The 20,007-nt window shown below is 34.0% G+C and overlaps 1 protein-coding gene and 1 pseudogene across 3 annotated transcripts in view; both read right to left on the bottom strand.

The window, feature by feature from the left end:
* Positions 1–20,007, bottom strand: part of LOC141393046 (organic cation transporter protein) — a 149,925-nt gene that overhangs the window by 78,619 nt on the left and 51,299 nt on the right. The window lies entirely within an intron of this gene.
* Positions 5,347–5,481, bottom strand: LOC141391611 (5.8S ribosomal RNA; annotated as a pseudogene).

The raw sequence follows: 20,007 nt of genomic DNA, 5'->3' as shown, positions 1-20,007 counted from the left end.
AGACCCAAAGATGCAGATCGACACATATCACCTTTATGACGATTATAAAGCAGCATTCGACCGTCCTCTCCGATCAAAGGTATTCCATGCAATGTCTGAATTTGGTAACCCCGCAAAGTTAATCCGGCTTTGTAAGATGACTTTATCTGATACTAGGTCCTCAGTTAAAATTCGAAAGAACCTCTCCGAACATTTTAGTACCAAAAGAGGTTTCAGACAAGGAGACAGCCTTTCGTGTGACCTACTTAACATTTTGCTGGAAAAGGTAATACGAGATGCAAATGTCAAAAGTAATGGCACAATTTACACCAATAGCCATATGTTACTTGCTTATGCTGAAGACATAGATATCATGGGACGATCAGTAAAAGAAGTAACTGTGGAAGTTGATTCCTATAATATTGAGGTAGTAAAAGACTTTGTCTACCTCGGCACCTCCGTAAACACAACAAACGACATCAGTTGTGAAATAAAAAGAAGAATTGTATTGGCCAACAGATGCTACTTTGGTTTAAGTAAGCAATTTAAAAACAAAGCCACATCTCGTCAAACAAAAATAACACTATAGAAAATGCTGATACTATCCGTGCTAATGTTTGGCTCCGAAGCATGGGTACTTGCGTAAGCAGATAAGCCAGTGCTTGGTGTGTTTGAGAGGAAAATTCTTCAAAAGTTCTACGGGCCGATTTGCGTTGACGGTGAATATCGACGTCGTATGAACCACGACCTATATCAGCTATACAAAGACATGAATATAGTTAAACGTATCGAGATGAAACGATTGCTTTGGCTAGGCTATATCATAAGAATGAGCGATGATGAACCCGCTAAAAAGGCGTATAAATACATGCCACATGGCGGTGCACGCAGAATCGGCAGGCCTAAGCTTCGATGAAGCATACAAGTGGATGAAGAAATGAAAAGGCACGGTATTCAAAAAAGCGAAGCGAAAAACAGAGAGGAATGGAGATCTTTTGTTAGTTCGGTCTATGGAACAAATGTCCTGTAATGGGCCAGCTAAGTTTGTAAGTAAGTAAGTGCGAAGTACTCCAAACCAGAATCAAACAGACTTCTATATAGTTGCTGTATTAACTTGTCCACTAATATCGCAGCTATCTCTCTGTAGAATTTTAACCAAATATTTTTGTTAACTAATTTTGTCATACTCATAAACTTCTGTAATTTTTTCTAAACCCTAACATCTTCACATTCCCATGCAGGGGATAAAAAAGTAACACCAGCTGGCACAGATTCCATTTAATTTTGTTTTTGTTTTCAAAAGCATAAATTGGAATTCTATTACACCACTTTGTACTCATAACAAATTTGTTTGTTTTTATTTTTACTTCTAATTTAATATGTTGAACATGTAAACGAATGATTGATGTAAACATCATACGCAACATGTTACGTCGTTCATATGTCAGCACATCAAATTTCTTCTGTAGTCGAGTCAAGCGTTTCAAGTTATTCTGTTTCTGTTTTTTTCGCTTTCCTGCAATATGACAACAATTTACAGAAGGGTAATAATATGAAAAGCAAATATTTATAAAAATTAAAGACAGGGTATGACATTAGGGTGTTGTTCATTTTGACATATGTACATATGTATGTATTTGTTGTATGTGTGTTCATAAGCTTAGACAAAATAACAAGGCTAATTATTGCTCTCTTGCCAGATGTAACCACTTTCAAAAACTTATTCTGTGTGAGATATCGAGTTTTTGTTTGAAAAATAATTTTTTAGAAAGAACCATAATTTAATTGTTATCTTTTTAAACCATTTCTGATTCATAAGAAATATGAATTTTAATGCATTTTAATGCATGAAGATATGACAGTTTCATGTCGATACACATCATTTAGCTGTAAAATAGACAATATTTAAAACAATTTATAAATAACATTAGACATGGTGGCGCATCAGTGATAACATAAATTATACGCCCCCCATGTTCCGTTAAAATCTACTAAAACAATCTATTTGACTTTCACGAAGATTAAAGTCTTTTAAGTGATATAAGATTTTGTTAACATATTATCTTAAGACATTCCTTCTTAAGAAAAACCTTGGGCGGTTTTGAAATGAAATAAACAAAATATTTTCCAAAGACTTCAAAGGAATAAAATAAGACATTCCCAGTATTTCATTTAAATGCTCTTCAGAAGTTTTATAAAGGATGTACCTTTTTTGCTTTGGATATCTTGAAATTACAATAAATGCTTATGAAAGGCGAATTCAAATTGAATAAATTTTGGGTTTTTTGAAAAGCAAATACATACATACAAATACAATAAACCTAATTTAATTCAACATCAAGAACTTATTAAGTAGCCTTTAAAACGGGAATGTTGTTTTCTTTTCTAATATTTTCTTCTAGAGATTCCATACCGACCATGAAGGGCATGTTATAAATTTCTATAATGGGACATGAGTCGCATTAACAGGCCGGCAAACATTTCGGGAATATTTAAGACCCAAAGCAAAAAAAGGACATACATATTTTGAGTTTGTTTATGGCTAGTCGGCATAACGATGAAAGGAATGAATTGTTGCATTGGTCCAAAGACCGGTTTTTGTTTGTGTCAACACATTTCTTTATTCGAAAGGAATAAATTAAAAAGAAATTGCCTTAGAAAACTGAAGAGCTGCTTGATTCGAATTGTGGCCATAAGTAACAGCTACTTGGGAGCACTTAGTTGGGTAGACATTTTATTGAGCGATAAAATAAACAATTTGAAAGCATATAGCCTGTTATAACAAACAAAATAGAGACAATTAATTCGTGTTGTCTACAGAAAAAAAAAAGATAATTTTAATCCACTGCAGAAAAATAAACATAAAATGTCTGCGGAGAGTGCGTGCTTTTTCGTTTTTCTTTTTGTAAGGCAAATATGACAGCTTCTCAAGGTTATTTCTAAGGAAAAAATTCAATTTCATATTAGCATATTGGTAAATATTTGCATTAAAGAAAAAAGAAACATCATCAAAAACCATTTATGTATCACACTTTGAAAATGTGAATCATGGTCTTATGAATGCCAGGATTTCCGTTTGTTTCTCTTAGATTGTCAAATTCTCCACGTATTCTTTTCTTGACACGAATGTGTTGAATCTGCTGATATATTTTCATTTCAATTATGCTAATCCTTAGAGCAACAATCTTCCTTTATCTATTCCCTATTCCTCGATATTTCTTTTATGAGAATTGTAGAACATGTCAACGTATGATTGATGTCATAAATCAAGCGCACCATGGTACAACGTTCATTCACATGTTAAGTCATCAAATTGTTCCACACGGTTTAAGAAAGGTGGCAAAAATATCAATGTTTAATACCTGTAGATTTAAGTTTTGGCGACATTTTGACAATAATATATATGGTAACATGGGGCGCCTTCGCCACGTTTTTGTTCAAAATGTTCTCATATCGACACCGTTAAAGTTTTTTCAAATATTATTTTTGGTACAAATATTAGCATATCTTGACTATAAGTTTTGATATATAAATGGTTAAAATTTTGTTTTTAAAATATTATTTTTGAGAATTTAAAAAATGTGTAAAAAGTGGCGAAGCCTCCCCACCCATGGGGCAGCTTCGCCATCGATATTGAACATTCTCCAACGGACTCTAAAACTGTAATTTACCATACTTCTTCCTTAAATATCAACATTATGCAAAAAAGCAACATGTTTTCTATTGAATAATCAAAAATTATTAATTGAAGTAGGTGCCTTGAATTTAGGTACAAAAATCATAATTTAACTAAAACAAGATACGTTTAGGGTAATATTTGATTTTAATTTCAGATTATAGTGTGGTATGTCTATGGTATAAAGAATTTAAGTTAAACATAACAAATTTCTAACATTAACCCACCACGCCCCTATCATGGCGTAGGCGCCCCACCCCTTACATATTTCATAATATTAATATATTGACATTTGCTATTGCTTTTTTCATGCGAATTATTGGGATTTATGTTCTTCAGTAGTTGTCTTCTAGCGGTATGAAATGTGTTTTTGATATCACTAAACGTAAGGAAGATATCACAAAAAATACCTACCATCATTATTTTTCCCAATACCCTGAAAACACAAAAACGCGTGCGTCCGCTATCATAGCTATGACACAACTGCCAACTTTTGGTAGATGATAGATCTTCATTAAACTCACAATTTTACCTTTAACGGATTTTTTCTAGCACTTGTATTTTGCGAGAAAATCGCCGCTGGCGTAGCCGCCCCAGTGGCGAAGGCGCCCCATGTTACCATATATGGGTTGATATTTCTGATTTCGAAATGGGTAAAATGTCCAAATAAAAAATATTAACTAAAAGGTTTCAGTATGATATCGGCAAAAGGATGAAAACAAAATAAAACTCCCATAAAATTAATTGTTTGCAGTTTTTGTATGGGCGACCTTGGCGACATTGTAAAACGGTGACAGGCAGTAAATATATTGCTCACCATAAAGCGATACCCCATGAATGACCCATAAACAGATCCCATGGCAAAGACGCACAGTGATTCCGGCAAGTGACATACGAAGGGGACGATTCAAGTGGCCGGAACGTTATAAACAGTGAGACTAATTATTCGATTGAAACACCCAATCAACACAGTCTATACGACGGGGTTTTTTTGAATAAAAATGATAGAATTGTAAGAAAGGCCACAAAGAAAACTATAATCGTAAGTGCAAGAGGTGTATGAGGAATGATTTCGGGTCAAAATTAAAAAAAAAATCACTATAAAGATCACAACGACTACCTGCTATTAACATTTCAATACATTCCGAGAAGTGTTCGTAAAAATGGATAAAAGCGCAAAAGTATTGAACATTTGGGTGGTAGGTAGAAGGAATGAACCGACATGATACACATTACAGCTGTTCCTAACTTTGGGAGTCATTCCTTTCGCTAGTTATCGTGCGTACTGTACAATTTTGTTGTCGTCGTAGGATTTTTATCGCTTTGAAATGTTCAAAACAATCATCGAAGAGCCTGTAATCTTCACCTAAGCAATGTTTTGAACTTTATATAATAATTGTTCCACAAACATCCCTGAAGGGCCAAGGGAGATTTCTCTCATATCAATGAGTGCACCCCGATTCATATTAGCTCAATGATATGGGACCTACTGTTTATCGCCGAGTCCGAACGGCGTGTCTTAAGACACCACTTGTAGAGAAGTTTTACATGGCTGAAATACTCAGGAAATGTCGCCAACATTACTAAGGGGTATTTTGCCACCGCTGAAAAATGTCTGATGTTGCCTGGCCAGGGAATCGAAGCCACGACCTTCAGCGTGCATAGCGGGCGTGCATACCATTGCACCACGGTGGCACCCAAAACAGCATGGACTGCGATATGCGTTCAAAATGTCGATGTTCATGTGTCCTGCAGTTCCCACGATGACGCACAGTTTGCTGCGTTCTTCATCGACCCATGAGCCGAGTGATCTACCGCTTAGAGTGTGTTTGGAACTTTACTGAGGGTAAAGTATCCGAAGTTCTTGACGATATAGTGTATCTTCAAACTTGCTTTATGTTAAAGATAAATATGATAAAGTGCCAAGGTCAATTTTATCGACTATGTTGACCGCCAGCTATTTATATTTGTTACCACGGGATTTTTAATGCTGTTGGATCATTATGTCATGGACTTGACACGAAACACATGAAAACAGGACCGTAAAATGTTTAGTGTTAAAGGTTACTTTAATTAACAATGAAAAAGGTGGCGTATGACTATTGCCAGAAAGTATACGCCATATGCCTCAAAACAACAGCCCTTTCCATGGTAATCGCGCTGACCAGTCATTTTAGTTGGTCACTGTGGGATTTTTTAGAGCTTTTGGACCATGGATGAACACAAGAAATGCCTTCGCTACAAATTTCAAAATCACCCTTTTGTATAGGAAAAGTCATCTCCGGTGAACTTTTGAATAGGAAAAGTCATCTCCGGTGAACTTTTGCAAACGAGAAGTCATCTCCGGTGAACTTTTGTATTGGAAAAGTCATCTCCGGTGAACTTTTGTATGGGAAAAGTCATCTCCGGTGAACTTTTGTATAGGAAAAGTCATCTCCGATGAACTTTTGCATACGAAAAGTCATCTCCGGTGAACTTTTGCATAGGAAAAGTCATCTCCGGTGATCTTTTGTATTGGAAAAGTCATCTCCGGTGAACTTTTGTATAGGAAAAGTAATCTCCGGTAAACTTTTGTATGGGAAAAGTCATCTCCGGTAAACTTTTGTATGGGAAAAGTCAGCTCCGGTGAACTTTTGTATGGGAAAAGTCAACCCCGGTGAACTTTTGTATAGGAAAAGTCATCTCCGGTGAACTCTTGTATAGGAAAAGTCATCTCCGTTGAACTTTTGTATGGGAAAAGTCATCGCCGGTGAACTTTTGTATGGGAAAAGTCATCGCCGGTGAACTTTTGTATGGGAAAAGTCATCTCCGGTGAACTTTTGTATAGGAAAAGTCATCACCGGTGAACTTTTGTATACGAAAAGTCATCTCCGGTGAACTTTTGCATACGAAAAGTCATCTCCGGTGAACTTTTGTATGGAAAAAGTCATCACCGGTGAACTTTTGTATAGGAAAAGTCATCTCCGGTGAACTTTTGTATAGGAAAAGTCATCTCCGGTGAACTTTTGTACAGGAAAAGTCATCTCCGGTGAACTTTTGTATTGGAAAAGTCATCTGCGGTGAACTTTTGTATGGGAAAAGTTATCTCCGGTGAACTTTTGTATGGGAAAAGTCATCTCCGGTGAACTTTTGTATAGGAAAAGTCATCTCCGGTGAACTTTTGCATACGAAAAGTCATCTCCGGTAAACTTTTGTATGGGAAAAGTCATCTCCGGTGAACTTTTGTATGGGAAAAGTCATCTCCGGTGAACTTTTGTATAGGAAAAGTCATCTCCGGTGAACTTTTGTATGGGAAAAGTCATCTCCGGTGAACTTTTGTATTGGAAAAGTCATCTCCGGTGAACTTTTGTATGGGAAAAGTCATCTCCGGTGAACTTTTGTATGGGAAAAGTCATCTCCGGTGAACTTTTGTATGGGAAAAGTCATCTCCGTTGAACTTTTGTATGGGAAAAGTCATCGCCGGTGAACTTTTGTATGGGAAAAGTCATCTCCGGTGAACTTTTGTATGGGAAAAGTCATCTCCGGTAAACTTTTGTATGGGAAAAGTCATCTCCGGTGAACTTTTGTATTGGAAAAGTCATCTGCGGTGAACTTTTGTATAGGAAAAGTCATCTCCGGTGAACTTTTGTAGAGGAAAAGTCATCTCCGGTGAACTTTTGTATGGGAAAAGTCATCTCAGGTGAACTTTTGTATAGGAAAAGTCATCTCCAGTGAACTTTTGTAGAGGAAAAGTCATCTCCGGTGAACTTTTGTATAGGAAAAGTCATCTCCGGTGAACTTTTGTATGGGAAAAGTCATCTCCGGTGACCTTTAGAAGGTCTTCTAAAAGACCTTTAGAAGTCTTCTATAAGACCTTTAGAATGTCTTCTATTAGACCTTTGGAAGATCTTCTATAAGACCTTTACAACGTCTTCTATAAAAACCTTTAGAAGGTCTCCTATAAAAACCTTTAGACGTTCTTTTGTAAAGAACTTTGAAGGTTTTCTATAAAGACCTTTAGAAGGTATTTTATAAAGACCTTTAGAAGGTCTTCTAAAAAACCTTTAGAACCCCTATGAAAGGACTTTTTCTATAAAAAAAAAATTGAAGAATTTTTGTTTATAAAAAACCTTTAGAAAAACCTTAGTTGGTTGTATTTAGTATGCAAGCGGATTCTTGTAACAACATCCATTTGGAAACGAATATTTGATGGCATCTTAAGGGAAATATTCAGTCTACCACCTGATACATATTCGTGGTGCCGTCTAGTAGTTAATGGGAAATAAAAACTTTCAATGTTGGCATGTTTCATTGTAACAACTTCTCTCCATCCCATTCCTCTCGAAAGATAAATAAAAACCGTAATTTAATTTAGCAGAAAAAAGTAAGTTTACCAGTATTTACTCCTCTTAAAAGGATGTTCATCCTTAGGAGAGATATTTCAACAAATTTTAAAACATGATTTTTTAGGCATATGAAAGGGAAAGCTATCAGTTGCGTTACCACGAAGTTGGCATGACTAATATTAAAGTTGAATTTTCCACACCATTAAGAACAGGTTTCCTTAAATCTCCACAAAAATGTTAAACTTATTTCTATCCCTCCCTCCCTTCAATCTCCCAACAACACTGTCTACCTGTTACTCACACTATTAATTAGTAAAACTGAGGTAAAACATTCATCAAAATGGTGCGTGCTCTTGAATTTTACTGACAAAGGATGCTTTTAGCAACTTTAGTTTTCTGTGAAAAGGACATAATGATGTTGCTCATCATCATCGTCATCATCATTATCTTCAGAGTCATACCACCATTCCCCTCATTATGAGTAACACCATCACCACCACCACCATGAAACATCAATCTCATGGCTAATCGTAAAATAGTACTTAAATGTTGTTGTTGTTTTTTGAGTAACTTCCATCTAAGCTGCTAAAGTGTCATTTACATTGAAATGATAAGAAATTAACTATATCCTATGGCACAAAATGCCAGTACATAAACAGGAAAGCGAATAGCTCAAAGATCACTGGCAAACTTTATGATTCATCAAAATGTATCTGGCAGAAACATGTTTAGTTTGATATAATTTATGAGGAGAAATATTTGGTAGGTATGGTATGGATGTCTGCACTATGGCTGGAATATGTGAAATATTAAATTAAATATTAATTTTTAGGGACAATAAATTATGTAAAATGTTATATATTTTTAAGAAAGACGTAGATGATGATGTTGAAAAATTAATAAAAAAAAAATATTTGAAAATGATCTTCGCCCTAAGGTACACAAAATGAGAACATTTTTGCGTATCTGGATGATGATTGGGCTTGAATCGAGAGCACATACACGACACAGGATGGTTGATTAGGGGAATACACTTTATTAGGAAAGTAGATTCATGTAGGGTGGGGTAGGGCGATTTGGGCGCGTTTCTGATTGTTAGGATTGTACTGAGCAAAAAACGGTGAAAATCGAGCTTACATTTTGACGAGTTTTTTTGGAAAATTTGCAAATTTTCTTGGGGTTATATATCTATTGAAATTTTCACATATTTTCGAAAATAAAAATTCTAAAAATTCTCTGAAAATATTTCTTAGTAAAACACTTACAGCCAGTTTCTGTATGTCGAAACGAAAATGTGTGCGAATAAAACACGACCGAACTTTAGTTTTCGAAATAATTTTACCTTTGCTTTTGCTTCAAAACAAAAAGCAAATTTGAAAAACACACAAAAGTTTGGACGTTTTTCTTTCGCACACATTCTTCTTTCGACATACAGAAACTGGCTGTTTGTTTTCATTGTCAAAAAGTCGAAAATTTAGCAAATTCATCATTTTTGTCACCTTTTTTATATTTTGGTCTATAACATCCAAAACATTGATATTTTCGATCCAATACTAAAACAAAAATTGTAGCCGAGATAATACTTAAGAACTCTCTAGCAGATTGCAAAAGTATTGGGACGCTCCTTCAGGCAGTTTTGGCCTTCGAAGTATGAGCCCAAGAAATGTTGCAAATTTTCAAAAAAAAAACTGCTATGCAAAATTTTTAGTACAATCCCAAGAATTAAAAACGCGAAGCGCCTATTAAGATTATTTCCTTCCATACTAATCGCCCCACCCTAATGTAGGGGCCATATAAAACTTTGATCTCCACTGAAAATCTTTTTTTGCTAAAAGAATTTTTTGACTTTTCGTTTATTAAAATTTTGAACTAATTAAGTTTCGATAAGTGAGGCGTATGATTTGTGTAGTTAGCCATACGTCACCTTACCCAAAGCTAATCAAAAGTACCTTAAATATTACATAACACGGTGCTCTTGAATCAAATTTAAATGGAAGGTGCTTACACCTGGGAAGTTTTTGCGGATTCTGAAACCATAATGTTCATAGATGAGAAAAATCAAAAAAACAAAAAAAAAAATGCCGGAGCGCTTTTTTAATAAATCGCGATTCAAGTTGACATTTTTAGGGGTTGTTTAGGTTTTCACGATTTTGCTTAAAAACCGCAAGTCCTATCAAAATGACACTGGAGAAACTGTTGTAGCTATGAAAATTCTGTCCAAGATTGGCCTTTACGGTATTTTCGTATGTTTTACCATTTTTGAGCTATTGAAGCTCAAATTGGGACAATGCACTGACTGTATCGCCTCCTTATAAAACAACGTCATGAAGGGTGCACTTAACTAACTTTTAATGAAAACCGCTTTCACAGGGGAAGTTTTTGTGAACTCTGAAACAGCAATGTTCATAGATGAGAAAAATCCAAAAACAAGAAAAAATCGCTGTAGGGATTTTTAAATAAATCGCGGTCAAAATTCACATTTTTATGTGTTTTTAGGTTTTCACGATTTTGTTTGGAAACCGAAAGTCCAATCGAAATGGAGCTAATGAAAATGTTGTGGCTGTGAAAATTCTCTACAGGATTGACGTTAATGATTTGTTCTCAGGCTGTACTATTTTTGAGATAAAGAAGCTCAGTTTACATTTTTAGGTTTTTTTGTTAGGGTTTCGCGATTTTGCTTGAATACGGCAAGTCTTATCGTCATGGGACCTGAGAAAATCTTATAGCTGTGAAAATTCTCTACAAGACTGGCTTATGTAATTTTTCCTAGGTTGTAACATTTTTTAGATATACAAGTTTAAGTTGGGAAATTGCAGTCATGACATTGTTTTATAAGGAGACGATACAGAATTGAATTTGAATTGTCCCATTTTCAACTTCTATATTTCAAAAGTTGTAAAACCTACGAAAATGTCATTAATGTCAATCTTGTAGAGACTTTTAGAAGCTACAACATTTTCTTTATTTCCATTTTGATAGGACTTGCGGTTTCCAAGCAAAATCGCAAACACCTAAACAGCCTCAAAAAAGTCAACTTGAATCGCGATTTATTTAAAAAGCGCTCCGGCGATTTTTTTTTTTTTTTTGTTTTTTGACTTTTTATGAACATTGTATTTTCAGAATCCGCCAAAACTTTCCAGGTGTAAGCACCTTCCATTTAAATTTGATTCAAGAGCACCGTGATAATTTACAGTTCATCGTGTTAATTTCACGCAGATGTTGATTCTGTTTTTGTTTCCAAACTTCTGGCTTTATTGTTTTCATAAGAAGCTCCGGCTTTAATATCGAAAGTGAGCTTACATTAACAGTGGTCTGCGGAAATTCTTATTTTATTCATTTATTTTATTAATTATACCCTCAGCATTTAGGCTAGAAAGGGTATATACACTTTCATACGGGCAAAATTTGCCTCATCGAAATAATGGTTTTAGACCCCAAGTATGTTTGGACGAAATGTGTTTCAGACAATTTGAAGTTGATTTAGCAATGTCCGTCCGTCTGTCTGTCGGTCTGTCTGGCTGGCTGGTGCGCACGATAACTCTCGAACGGATGAACCGATTCGCTTCAAATTTTGGCTTTCGTAATATTTTGTCCAAACTTAGTTTAAGTTCGAAGATGAGCTATATCGGTCCACTCCTTCCGGTACCTCCCCCACAAATGTTCTAAAATGTTCGGAAAATTTGTGGGCATGATAACTCTTAAAGGAAGTAGCCTATTTGGTCCATACTTTGCACATCGTTAAATTTCTACCAGACTTAGATGAGGTTCCAATATGGAGTCAATCGGCCCACTCCTTCGGGTACCTCCCACACAAAATTTTGGATATGTTCAGTTTAGGACCTGCTCTCGAATCGCTTTGATTTTTGTTGCAACAACTTGTATACACTTCCCCCCATACGACGGTACAAGTTTCAGCAGGGGCAAATCCATACTTCCTGAGAAAATCACCGGGAAGTTGCAAAAAGCCCCTATGACACCTTGTGTATTGGTTGGAGCGCAAGATAACTCTCGAACGGATCTGTCGATTCGGTGCAAAATTTGGCCTTCGTAATATTTTATTAAAACATAGTTTAAATTCGAAAATGGGCTATATCGGTCCACTCCTTCAGGTAACTCCCCCACTAAACTTCAAAAATGTTCGGAAAAATTTTGCGCACGATAACTCTTGAAGGGAGTGACCGATGTAATCTATACTTTGCACATCCTAATATATCTACCAGATATAGATCACGTTCGAATATGGACTATATTTGTCTACTCCTTCTGGTACCTCTCACACAAAATTTAGGATAACTTCACTTTAAGACCTGCTCTCGAATCACTTTGATTTTTTTTGAAGCGATTTGCATTCGCTACCTCCTTTACGACGGAAAAAGTTTTTTCCGGGCAAGTCCATATAACTCTCGAACTGTTCAACCGATTTGGTCCAACGTTTGGTCTTCGTCATATTATATCCAAACTTAGTCTCATGGGCAATACCGGTCCACAACTTTCGGTACATCTCCCCAATATTTAAAAAATGTCACTAAATGCTAGGACGATATCACTTGAATGGGGCAACCAATTTGGATCCAACTTTGGATCTCCTAATATTTTGTCCAAATTTAGTGAAACTTTCGCTTCACATTAGCTGAGGGTATATATCTGTCGGCAAAGCCGACTGACACTTTTTTACTTGTTTTATTTATTTTTTAATTTTATTTATTTTAATTATTTTATTTATGTTGTTTATTTTATTCATTTTATTTATTTTATTCTTTTATTTTGTATTCCTTTTTATTTTGTTTTATTTCTTTTATTCATTTTATTTATTTATTTTGATTATTTTTTTATTTACTTACTTTATTTATTTTAATTATTTTATTGATTAATTTTGTTTATTTATTTTACTTATTTTTGTTATATTTTATTTATTTTGCTTATTTTATTAAATTTATTCATTTCATTTACTTATTTTAATTATTTTATGTATTTTAATTACTTTATTTTTAATTAATTCAATTATTTTTTGATTAATTAGTTTAATTTATTTTATTCATATTATAAATATTTTCATATTTATTTATTTATTTATTTATTTTAATTATTTTAATTATTTTTTTATTTTGTTATATTTTATTCATATTTTTTTTAATTTATTAATTTTATTCATTTTATTTATTTCCTTTATTTTATTTACTATATTCATTTAATTTATTTTATTTTTTATTTATTAATTTTGTTTATTTATTTAATTATTTTATTTATTTTGTTATATTTCATTAAATTTATTTATTTTGTTTATTTTATTAAATTTATTAATTGTACTTATTTATTTTGTTTATTTATGTATTTTAATTATTTTACTTATTTTATTTTGTTTATTTTATTAAATTTATTCATTCTATTTATTTTACTCATTTTATTTTATTAATTTTATTCATTTATATTGTTTATTTTATTTATTTTAATTATTTTATGTATTATTATTTTTCTTATTTTATTTATACTACTTACTTTATTTATTCTGTTTATTTTACTTTACTTATTTTAATTATTTTATTTGTCTATTTAATTTTTTATTTATTTATTTGATATATTTTTTTATAGAATTTTAAGGCATTTGTTTTAATATTTATTTATTTTAATTTATTAGTGGAAAAAATTTGGCATTGCTACTCAAGGGATAATGCAGGGAAGAAGATAGCTTCGATTCTCGCCACAGAATCTCATCAGTTCCCTTATTTCTTGTTTGCTGGGAATTTCTCCACAATGGCTAAAATAAAATGTTGTAATTCCTACATACATATTAAAAAAAAAAAACAGATAAATTTTCTATAAGAAAAGATTTTCATGAATTTGATTATCAGATAGTGGAGGAGATGTTGAACCACTCCATACTGTGCTTTTATCGTTTGAAAAATTCGACTCAATCCCTCAAATATACTACAATATTCAAAAGTCAGATATGAAGAATCCCAAGATTTGGTGGCTTACCCTATATACAATCGTTAGGGATTAGATATCGGTTACTTTGGAAAGCATGGTAATTTATTTTCTCTTTATTCAGCAAGCCTTAATTTGAATATATCACTCTTTGCTACAGTATTTCATTTTGATGAAATTAGTGAAAGTTAAATTGGCATGCCATGTCAAAATAAGTCACTGTCTACTTCGAACTGATGCTTTACATCATTTCGTAACTCTCTACCCCCGCCCATTTTGTTTATTTCCTTTTTTTGCATTCTTCACATCATTAATGAGCTACTTTGGCTCATTAAAAGCTCAAACACTTAAGGCAGAAAAATAATCTGATGAGCAGCTAACTGGATACAAGAAGTAGATTTATGGCAGAGATATAAAGTTTCAACGGCTGCATGCATTCATGCGGAAGTAACTGCCAATAACGTGATGTGTTTCCGCAAACATTGGCTGTTGGCTGTTGGGTATCATAACATGGATATAAGCTTCCGCTTTCTTGTGATTAAAGTTTGTTTATTTTTACCATAACCTTCAGAAGCGAGAACGGTATCAGGCAGTTCCAATGGAAAATTGGCATTTCCTTCCTCACACCACACCACGCCATCACGATTGTAACATTAAGCATATTGTGTTGGTTTTCTTTCGTTTTTTTTTTCTTTTTGTAAACAAAACCCCATTAACCTTGAAAATCTTAGAAAGCCCATGGAACAAAGGAATGAAAGAATGAAAGGATTTAAGCAATTTCCTAAAAATAGTTATCGATTTAACATTTCACAATTGATGAGTTCGTGATAGTCAAATGAACTTCACTTTTTCCACCCTCTCTCTCCCTCCATTGTTCTTCATTGTAATTTTTTATTTAGATTGTTGGAATTTGTTTTGTATAGTTTCGCTTTTTTATGGTTGTTTGTGTGCGTGACAAAATTAGCAAAACACGGATTTTAATCAGCATTATTTGGTTTATGTTTTCTTTTTTTGCTTTTTTGTTATGTTTTGTTTGCTTGATTTGGGTAATAACTTTTAGCCATGTCGACAAGTTGAAATTGCAGAGAATAAAAAAGCTAAATGTTTGCAATTTGCCATCCATTGAGACAGGCCTATGATTAATGTATATGCCATGTAACGTGTATGATTTATTGGCAACATTCAAACGCTCTAAATGTTTGTTTTGCAAAATTGATATTATTTTTACGATTACATGAGAAAATGCGAAAGTTTTCTTTCACTCGTTTATTAACGGAAATATGGCAAATTATAAAATAAATGCTTAGATTTGTTTTAATAACTGCCAAAAGTATTTACGATTATTACTTTAGTTTCGTAAAATAATTAACAAAAATATAAATGCAATTGTTTCGTGTAGAGGAATAAATGTTTTGACCATTCAATTCAAAACGTCTAAGGTTTGGTTATGAAAACGGATGGTGTTCAATTTAATAAATATTTTAACCATTCCATATAACATCGCCTAAGGTTTGATTAAGAAGAAAAATGTCTGCTGCTCAATTGTTTAAATAACTTTTTTATTCATTCAAAATACTTATATATGAATTTCTTTAAATTGAAACTAATTCCGTTTTGTGGCATATGGCGTATACTTTGTGTTAGTAGTCATACGCCACCTTAGCCACTGCTAATCAAAATAACCTTTAACATTGAAAATTTTACACTTCATTGGGCTGAAACGACACAAATTTGCCTTTTTCCACATTACTTTCACGATGGCCCATAGTCTCTTGTTTGGGCTGTTCTAGAAACCTGTTATAGGCTATTTTCTATAAGACATACATCTTTATACACAAAAACAACAACAACAAATCCCAACCGAAATTACGCTTTTTGTAAATAAAAAGACTAAGGACGTATGATTTTTGAAATTGTAAAACTGATGGTCGGCATGGAATCAACAACAGGTTAAGATAATCATAATCCTGCTCAAGAATTAAGAAAGGAAAGCAACAGCCCTTTTAAAGGCTATTTAATAAGTTGTTGACGTTGAATTAAATTAGGGTCATTGGTATGTATATACCTAAAAATTTACTTACATCCTTTATAAATGTCCATAGGGCGCCCCTCTGAACTCTTTGAAGAATATTTCAATTAAAACAAGTAAAAAAGTGTCAGTCGACTTTGTCGACAGATATATACCCTCAGCCAATATGAAGTGAAACTTTCACCTACGGACAGATCGAATGTATTTAAGGTGTCTTCAGAATTTTGTGGAAAAGTACCGGAAGTTGTGGACCGGCATTGGCCCATGAAACTAAGTTTGGATATAATATGACGAAGACCAAATCGGTTGAACAGTTCGAGAGTTATGGTGTTCTCCGACCGCCACATATGGTGACATAGGGCTTTTTACACCTTTCGGGCTGTTTTCCCAAGAAATATGGACTTGCCCCTGAAAAAACGTTTACCGTCGTAATGGAGGTAGCGAATGCAAATCGCTTCAACAAAAATTAAAATGATTCGAGAGCAGGTCTTAAAGTGAACTTATCCGGAATTTTGTGTGAGAGGCACCAGAAGGAGTAGACAAATATTGTCCATATTCGAACATGATCTATATCTGGTAGATATATTAGGATATACAAAGTGTGGACCAAACCGGTCACTACCTTCAAGAGTTATCGTGCGCACAATTTTTCCGAAAATTTCTGAACTTTTGTGGGGGAGGTACTTGAAGAAGTGGGTTGATATGGCTTATCTTCGAACTTAAATTTAGTTTGGACAAAATATTACGAAGGCCACATTTTTGTGGCATATCCGTTCGAGAGTTATCTTGCGCTCTAACCACTGCACACTGTGTCAGAGGGTTTTTTGTACATTTTAGGCTATTTCCTCAGGAGGTATGGACTTGCCATTGATAAAACTTATACCGTCGTATGGGGGGCAGTGAATACAAGTTGCTACAACAAAAATCAAACCTATTCGAGAGCAGGTTCTAAACTGAACTTTTCCAAAATTTTTTTGGGGGAGGTACCCGAAGGATTGGACCGATTGAATCCATATTGGAACATCATCTAGGTCTGGTAGAAATTTCACTATGTGTAAAGTATGCACCAAAGTTTGCCTCATCGAAATAATGGTTTAAGCCCCAAGTACGAAATACACGGTCAAAAATTCGTCCTTATTTGTCCAAACATAGAACGAGTTCGAAAATGGGGTACTTTCCCCTCAAAAGTTCAAAACTTTTCGCTAAAATGCGCACGAGTATTCTCGAAGGGAATAACTGATTTGGTCCATACACTGCACATCGTAATATTTCTAGCAGACATAGATCAGGTTCTAATATGTATTATATCGGTCCATTGTTTTTGGTATCTCCTACAAAAATTTCAGAAATTTGCAGTTTAAGACCTGTTCTCGAATTGTTTTGGTTTTTTTGCAACAGGTTGATCTCGGTGTCCATATTAAGACGGAACTATCTTCCTCAGGTGCACGTCCATACTTCCTGCGAGAATGGCTGGAAAACTGTAAAAACCCTATGGCAACATGTGTATAAGCTGGAGCGTAGGATAACTCTCGAACAGATGAACCGATTTGATAAAAAAAATTTGGCCATTGTAATATTTTCTCCAAACTTAGTTTAATTTCGAATATACGACCACCAGAGCGCATGATAACTCTCGTTTTTCCAAAATTTGGCCAACTTAGTTTAAGTTCGAAGATGAGCTATATCGATCCACTTCACATAGCTCATCCACAAACGTTTAAAACTTTTCGCTTAAAATAATACACTCAAAGGCAGTACCCAATTTGGTCCATCGTAATACCTCTACGAGACATAGATGAGCTTCGAATATGGATTATATAATTCAACTTCTTCGGGTACCTCACATACAATATTTCGGAAATTGCAGTCCAAATTTGGCCTTAGTAATATTTTGACAAAACATAGTTTAGGTTCGTAGATGGACAATATAGGTCCACAACTTTCGGTATCTCCCTCCAAAAGTTAAAAAATATCACTAAAATGGTACACGCAGTATCTGTTGAGCAACGGACGCCACGGATTTGGTCCAAACATTGGTTCTTCTAATATTTTGTCCAAATGTAATTTAACTTCGAAAATGGTCCATAACGGTCTTCTCTTTAGGGTACCAACCCTCTTGTGGTCTATGTTTTCGTGGACAAGTCCATGCTTCCTGACATGGTAACCGAAAACCTCTAAGTTATACGGCGAACAATTGAAATGACTGGACGGCACTATATTTATCGAAAAGAAATGGCTCCCAAAATAAGATGCACTTCCAAAATGGACTACATCGGAAAACCCCCTAACACATAATTATTGGAGAAAAGGATTCGATATTGTCAATAGAAGAAAGTTTTACTTCACACAGGCTGAGGGTATATACATATGGGGATTTCTGAGTGAAATCGGACACTTTTTCAAAACAAGGTTTTTAATTTCCGTTATTTTTTGCTGTGGTGATGCTGCTCATCAGCAAAACATTTTAGTATATTTTCAGATTTTTTTTTTTACTAAAGGTTTCAGAGATATGGCGCCTTGAAAAAGCCGAATTATGTAAAAATTATATGCAAAGAAATACTCATAACTTCTTGTATTTTGTATTTTTTTATCAGCTGTCCAATAAGAAATATAAAAAATTTTTGCACAGTGGGCTTGGATGCATTTTTCACGATTTAATATTTAAAATCAATTTTTATCAATGTTTGTACTCTTTGATTTTCTTGAAATTTTTTGCATTAAAGCCCTATTTGGTAGTTGGATTACCATTTTTTTCTTATTTTTTTAAGTCCTTTTGAAGGTTTTCCATAGATAGAAGATTTTCTAAAGGTTTTCTATGGTATTTTATAGAAAAGAGTTATTATAAAGGCAAAAGAACTCTGATGTCTTCTATAAACAAAAGACTGTACAAATGTATTCTATAGGCAGGAGACTTCAAAAGTATTTAGACAGAAGACCTGATATTAAATACAACCAACTAAATTTCAGCGTATTGCCATTTAGCAGTCTAAATGATTTCCTTTTTAATTTATCCTTAGATGGACAATCTTTGTTTTATTATTTTTTCTTTGTCTTATAAAAATAATAAATAATTATTTATACTGCATATCTAACAATATCTTACAACAACAAAACGACAACAAATTCATTAACGTAAATGTTATCTAAAACCCGATTAAAGTATTGCCAATTACATTGGTTTTTCTGGTGTCTTCCTCTGGGTCTAGGTGAACAGATTTTAACATTATTTTTTCTCGTTTATTCTTGTAATCTACTCCCCTCCCGCTTTATTGTAATTCCCTATACCACAAATCAACTATTACGTATTGAATAAGTCTTACATGCTCTACCCCTTCCTTTACTCCTCTAACATGTCAACATTGTATTAAGTGGTATTAAACAATGCCATCTATCCCGTTTCTCTGTCTGTCTCTGTATTTACCCTCCCGCCCTATTCCCTGTGTGTATTTATTTTTGGTCATTTAGGTTTTTGTAGTTACCATCCAACTATTTGCCCATTCTGTGGGTCTGTCTATGATTTGTAGTTGTTGTTTTTTTGTCAAAGACAATGATATAAAAATCTCAGCTAGACAACGCTCACTGGCTGGGTGGTTGGTTGCTGGTTATTTATGTAGTAAATATTGGCAGAGTATCAAAAATTGACACTGACAACCACGGAAGCAAAGAACAACGGGTACACTGACACTATTGCACCATTGACAATAGAAAAGACGGAGAAGAAGAAGAATTCCCCGCACATGGTCGCTTCATGGTATTGACATTAAACCAAAAAAAGAAAATCAAAAGTTTGCCGCAGACATTTGGTTTTGTCTACAAAAATACTGGCAAAGGTCTGGGTTGCATACAATGGGAGGAATGGCATCTCTTAGGTAATGTTATGACATTGGCAGAGAAATAATGTGATGTGCAATAAGCAGGAAAATCGTTGCGTATTAATAACATTTATTGCAAGTATTATTTTTACATTAAGTATACGCTACGCGACTAAGTTTTGTCGAATTCAAAAATGTTCCTCAGAATACACTGTGCAACAAAATGGAGGTGAAAGTCTGGGGCACGGAAAATTCCTCTTG

This window comes from Musca autumnalis, unplaced genomic scaffold (genome assembly GCF_047663935.1).
Source record: "Musca autumnalis isolate F117 unplaced genomic scaffold, ASM4766393v1 scaffold_1, whole genome shotgun sequence".
Lineage (NCBI taxonomy): Eukaryota > Metazoa > Arthropoda > Insecta > Diptera > Muscidae > Musca > Musca autumnalis.
This window is presented reverse-complemented; position numbering and strand designations above follow the sequence as displayed.